The 6,652-nt window shown below is 38.6% G+C and overlaps 1 protein-coding gene across 2 annotated transcripts in view; it reads right to left on the bottom strand.

Annotated features, from left to right (window-relative positions):
* LRRC4C (leucine rich repeat containing 4C) overlaps window positions 1-6,652 on the bottom strand; it is a 1,557,030-nt gene that overhangs the window by 1,228,932 nt on the left and 321,446 nt on the right. For both annotated transcript variants that reach the window (XM_045291148.1, XM_045291149.1), the window contains exon 2: window positions 1,495-1,668. The gene's annotated coding sequence lies outside the window, so the exon portion shown is untranslated. The remainder of the gene's footprint in view (window positions 1-1,494; window positions 1,669-6,652) is intronic.

Below are 6,652 nucleotides of genomic sequence, written 5' to 3'. Positions count from 1 at the left end.
CTAAGAATATTCAAATAATTTAATATTTTTCATTTTCTAAAGAGTCATTACTGACCTATTAATTCAAGCAATAAATATTCATTGAGAAGCTACTTTGTTCAGCCAGCATCTATGAACTGGGACAATATAGCAATCAATGAAACAGATGATGTCTCTGATTTCATCAACCTTTCATGTGGTGGTGAAGATATTATTATTGTTAAATTACTGATTATTTCTCTTGGCTCAATACATTTATATTTATAAATGTTTAACTGTATAAAGTTCAACTGAGAAGTCCTGAAAAGAATGATTTTGTACTCTGTAATACACACAAATAGAATTCAAGATGACAAGACTCTATAGCTCCATAATTGTCATAAAGACAAGTGCTTAATTCCACTGCTTCTACTTCCATGTTTCCTAGAGATAACTTCACCCAGGACAGTAATTATCAACTAGCCATGTACTCTCGATTTGGATTTATCATCTAGGCCCAGTTTGTTCTTCCCCTGACAGTCTATTGGCTTCCAATCCAAACCTGACAGAGAGTAAACGTATTGGTCTCACATTGTTCTTGTTGTGTGCTCTTGGGTCAGTTCTGACTCATAGTGACCAAATGGGGGAGATGAGAGCTGGCCCATAAGGTTTCATAGACTGAAATTTTTATGGGAGCTAATCACCAGGTCTTTTTCTTGCAGAGCAGTTATTGGGTTAGAACCTTAGCAACTGACAGCTTAGCCATTACACCACTAGGGCTGCTTCACCAATCTCAAAGACACCATACCCTCTTCAGATGGTTTGTAACCAAACACGATCTCACACTCTATAGAGTGCATAGTACCAGAAAGGTGAAATATAAATGCTATAAATAGATAAGATGTTACATATGTATTTCAGATGGTGAATTAGAAAGTATGAGGTAAAGAAGTGTATAGCAGGAAAAACATGAAATACGTGCTATAACTCATAGGAATGCACATGTGAATATATCATTATTATTGAAAATTATCTAAGACTGTGGACTCTCAAATCTGACTGTAATATTGAAATGGGTGTACCATCCCTCCCAGAAAAGAAGTCCTCCCTCTCAAAGAGTAGGACCGATTAGAACTGAAGTCCAGACAACTTGAAATTTGGCCGATCTGATAGTTAAAGCAGACAACCTGGTAGACGTTAAAAAGAGAAAAAACAGGGCTGAAAGCCCCATCTCACCAATATCACATCACTGCTAGCATGTCTTGTACCTCTGAGGTTTCTGATCATGCCAGAGGATCGGTTGGAGAGCCCTTAATATAAACACTGAGGATGAAAGTAAGACCAAGCAATTGCAATTCTGCTACATCCAAGAGTTACTAGCCAAAAACCTAGAGCTCATTTCTTAGTCTTGTTAGAAGAGGAAACTTTTGCCATCATGCGACTTGGGAATCCCACAGATCAAGACCAGAGCCATTCTCAAGTCTCACGTCTGGACCGCCTGTTCCCTGTATAATGGATATTAAACATACTGCTCACCTGCTACAGCTCTGTCTCCATAAATTTCCTTTCAGAAACCACCGGTCCGGCTTCAGGTCATTCACTCTTGATTACTCAACGTTAGATGATCTTGGACAAGTTATTAATTCTCTCTGAGCCTCAGTATCCTCTTCATCAAATAGGGATAATGACAGCAAACACTTCATTGGGTTTCTGTGAGGATTAAATGAGGTAAGCTGTGTCAAGTGTTTGTCACTGCATCCGGCACACAGTGAACATTGAAAGATGTTAGCTGTTAGTACAAGGTAGGATTTAATTCCAGGGGGATTGTTAAAGTACATATACAGGATATTTTATAACACATCAAAGGATACTAGCAAATAAACACAAGGGCTTCCATGATGAAATATCAAGAGTCCTTGTTTTATAGTCTGGGGCCCCATTAGTTGATGTAATTGACTTTGTCTGTGGACTAAATGAGTCTGAGTTTCAGATGAGAGAAGAGAGATTTATATGATAGAAAAATGTTAGTCTTTTCCAGGAAACAAAGTCCTGATTTGTATCTAAGCATCTGCTTGTGCCTTCATAAAAGGCGATAAAAAGGGAGAGAGTTTTATGGAAAGAAAGCTCTTGTGAGGATACATTTTACCAGAAAACCGTTCGTTCGTTCATTCATTCATTCATTCATTCATTCATTTTCCTCCATTCTGAAGCTAATATTGCAAGGCACAGCATGGTGAAACAGGAAGACAAATCATACTGAGATAGGACAGGTACATCCCTCTGGACCAATAATGAGATTAGCGAAACCAGGAGGGTAAGGGGAATGTGGGGGAGAAAACGGGAACTGATCACAATGATCTACATATAACACCCTGCCTGGGCAAAGGGAGACATCAGGCTGTGTAAGACATGAAAATATAATAATTTATATATTATCAAAGGTTCATGAGGGAGGGAAGGCGGGGGAGGGAGGGGGAAAAAAGAGGAGCTGATACCAAGGGCTCAAGTAGAAAAAAATGTTTTGAAAATGATAATGGCAAGAAATATACAAATGTGCTTGATACAATGCATGTATGTATTGATTGTGATAAGAGTTGTATGAGCACCTAATAAAATGATTTTAAAAATTAATTAATTAAAACAAAACAGAAAAAGAATTGATTTATCCAAGTCAGATTCCCTGCATAACGGGCTCTCCGAAGGAGGAGACTTGGTTGTATAGTGGTTACAAGTTGGGCTGCTGACCACAGGCCAGTACTTAGTTCAAAACCACCCACCCACTCTGTGGGGAAAGATGAGATTTTCTATTTCCATAAAGAGTCGTAGTCTCAAAAACCCATAGGAATTTCTACCCTATCCTATAGAGTCACTCTGCATCAACATTTTCTGGGTAGCGATGAGTTTGGTTTGGGTGCGGTCTCCCCCCAAAAGTGGTCATCTTCTAGAAAATTGCATGGAAACAACCTACAGAAAAGTTACCCAAATCTAGTAAAGTGATAAGGTGACAGATTAGGGCAAAGTATGCCAAAGAACTGCAAGTCTAAAGCTTAGATACCACCCAACTAAGAGGAAGGAAGTTTCATTTCCTCTTTCAACCAACCAGGGGTATTGAATTGATAAAACAAGATTTGGGGCTGAGATAATGCCAGGACCCACAATTGATGTATTCCAACTCCCGATTTCCCATCAAGGGAGAGGTTTATGCTTTCCTACCTTTGCTAAAAAACTGCTGGACCTTGATACTTCAGTTTGTTATATCCCTAGGTGCTGCTCCAGGTTAAAATGAGAAATTGAAGACCACAGACCTGCTGCTGTCCCTATTACTGTAAGTCCTACCTTTCTGATGCTCTTTTATCCTTCTTGGTGTGGGGGCTGTCCTTTCCCAACCCCTGATTTGTACAACTTATACACTATTCATAAGAAATTCATAAAGTGGAAGAAGAGATAACCCCTTAAATGGGTGTATCTTATACAGTGGAGAAAATAAGATACCATGAAAAAAGCATGTATAGAAGCAATCATGCATCCCCTCTCCCAATAAACCTTCAGTTCCCTCAGATAGAAACCAATTACTGCACCACTTCCATTTCCCTTCCCCACAAGAAGTGGAGTGACTATGTTATGTAAGATTAATGCACCCACATACAAGGGAGGCTTCAATGCCCACAGGAGTTCCCAGCAGCCAGTTTTAGATGGATGATAGGAAGCCTAGTTTTGCTTTTATGTACAAAATATGTTTGTCAATAGAGATTTATTGAGAATAAAACTGGTATGTTACTGTCCAAATGGGTGAAAACACCCATATCCTTGTCCTTTTTCCTTAGAACATTTTGATTTTTTAAGAGACATTAAGTATCTCTTTGAATCTCAGATACACCTTTGCATTTCAATTGATCTTGGGAACCTTATGTTATCCATTTCATTGTAGGTGTCTTGGTTTGTATAAGACCACAATATCTGTTTCATTGGATTCTGTGAAGGTTAATTGAGATATTTGTCTTCCACATAATAGATGCAGATGTGGTATATACCACGAGCGGAGAAGTCCAGCAAAGGACAGGGAGATTAACTGGGAAGGAGTGGGTAAATCTTCATAATAAGGAATTTTTCATGTCTTTATCTTGGTTACTTTCAATATAAGAAGCATTATACTCATTCCAATGATGACTCAAAAGGGGAGCCCTATGAACTGTTTGGATGACACCCCAACCGTTTTGTTACTATTATTCAGAACTGAAATCTTGACTACTGCAGAGAAATGTCACTGGAGGACATCTAATAAATTACTGTGGGATTCAAACTTAGAGTCCATGGCACTCACCACAGGAGAACACTGCTCTCCATCTGTCACTTAAAATGCAACTCCCTTTGAATGGACGCAGAGCAGTTCTATGACTGCTTTTACTACTAGCAGTGGTTTAATGATTTTATGTCATCGCAATAATAGAAACATGACATTCAACTGTGACTACAGCTTGTATGAATCTATTTTTGGAAAGCTGATTTTGTAGAGGACATGAAAATCTGGAGTCTTGGCCTTCTGTTTATTTCCCCAAAGACTAAGCAAGTAACTATCACACATCATACCTCTCTGTAGGCCTATCGTGGCTTTCAAAAATAAATCTGATGATTTGAAGTCCTAAAAAATAACTGCTCATATGCATGGGCACACATGTGCACATACATATTCTTCTTTAGAAAAAGAGAACTTGGTTTAAATTCATTTTTTTCTATCAAATGAAACATCCTTCCAGGAGTAGTACAGTGACTTGAGTCCTTACGCTTGGTAGGGGAAGAAGCAAACAAACCACTACACAAAGAGATCAAACAGTAAGCATCCTTTGTTAGTAGAAGACATTGCCTCATCCTCACCAGAAACAAAATTAAAGTTAAGAGACATAAATTGCCTAAATGACCTGCCCTCACATGTAGACCTGGTCTACATACCACCCACTATCCATACCTACTGGTAACATCACAGTAGGATAGTTTACCTTGTTTAATAAAAGTATCCATCTGTGTTCTCGATTCCAATCCCTCCCATCCCTTTCAGAAACTTTACCTACTAGTGTCCTACCTATGTCCATCTCTTCTCTTCTTTCTTGCTCACACACTTCTTTCCATCTGCTAAAAGGTCAGGCTCTTTCCCACCAACACACCCAGGCTCTGACCCATTTTCTTTTACCACCAAACTACTTAACATAGTTCACATTTGCTATCTCTGTTTTTAAACTCATATTTACTGTCTTTTGCTTCTACAAACCAGCACGTCATGTTTCTTGCTCTCTTATTTGAAACAGTAACTGCAAGCATTTTCTTCTCTGTCTTCTCTCTCTTCATTCACAGGCATCCTCCTCTGCTTTCACAGACCTATTCTAACTGCTCACGCTGCCTTCGTCCATGACCTCTACACGTTCGACCCAACAGCCAACAGCAGGAATGTGCTAGCATGCTATACAACTGATATGTGCTTCTCTTGTTCAGAAGCCCTTTCCTCCATTTCACTATCATCCAATTACTATATATTTTTAAAAATTTGAAGTACTGTGCCATATATTTTTTCACAGCTTAACAACCCTAGAAATAGGAAATATTGCTTACATGCATAAAGATATCACGTGACTCCTAAAGAAATTAAATAACTTTACTTCAATTATGTAGTAGGGATGAGAGACAGTGTAAGTGCCTAGTTTAGTCTATCACCAATACATATTTTTCACAATTTTTATTATGATAATCAGGTAGTTGAACCATAGAGAAATATAGAGAGTACAGGTTATGAAAGTTTGACTTAGGGACAACTCTTACTTGTTCTTTAATATTATGTAAAACTGCCCTTAATTTTAAACAATTACTAGGAGTCCTGCTGGCTTAGTGGTTATTCGTTGGTCTGTGATCTGCCAGGTCAGCAGTTCAAAACCACCATCAGCTATGAAGTAGAAAGAATGGACTTTCTACTCCCATAAACAGTCACAGTCTCTAAAACCCACAGGCACTCGCTGTGAGTCAGCATCAGCTTGTTGTCAGTGAGGTTTTGTTTTTGTTTTTGTTTTAATAACTGAACTAACTCCTACTCACAATCAATTCTTCATCACAATTACCTTCACCTGCTGCAAGTGCAGCTTTTTAAAAATCAAAGAGATTAACTCTTTTCTTGCAGTAATGTAAGACTGAATAAGAACCCATTTGCACTGGCCTGACTTTCCTATATAGTCTTAAAGAATCAATTAGAAATGAATCTTGATCTGCCTGTAATTACAAACAACAAAACATATTACCCTTAACTTAGATTTAACATATTGTAATATTATACTCCACATGCAGCAGCTTTTCGTTTTTCTTTCAGAATCAAACACAAAGCGTTGAAGTCCACTTTGTACACACCAGAACAGTATCCTCTGTCTGTGTAGCCATTCTGCCTCTTAATGACCCCGTGGAATTTCCCAGTCTTCACATCCTCCCAGAAATATATCACCACATCGTTCTCCTGGGGATTCAAACTCCCCACCTCTCAGTTTACAGGCAAGTGTTTTAACCACTGTGAAACCATGGTCCAATCTATGGGGCACAGTTGTTTGTGTGCTTGCTGGCACTGTGGGGTGTGTACTGGGCTGATAACTGGAAGTCAGTGGTTCAACTTACCTGAAGGTCTGTGGAGAAAAATGAGGCTAATTTATCTATCTATCATCTATCT

This window comes from Echinops telfairi, unplaced genomic scaffold, assembly GCF_000313985.2.
Source record: "Echinops telfairi isolate 266 unplaced genomic scaffold, ASM31398v2 ScPeMD7_60;HRSCAF=208, whole genome shotgun sequence".
Lineage (NCBI taxonomy): Eukaryota > Metazoa > Chordata > Mammalia > Afrosoricida > Tenrecidae > Echinops > Echinops telfairi.
This window is presented reverse-complemented; position numbering and strand designations above follow the sequence as displayed.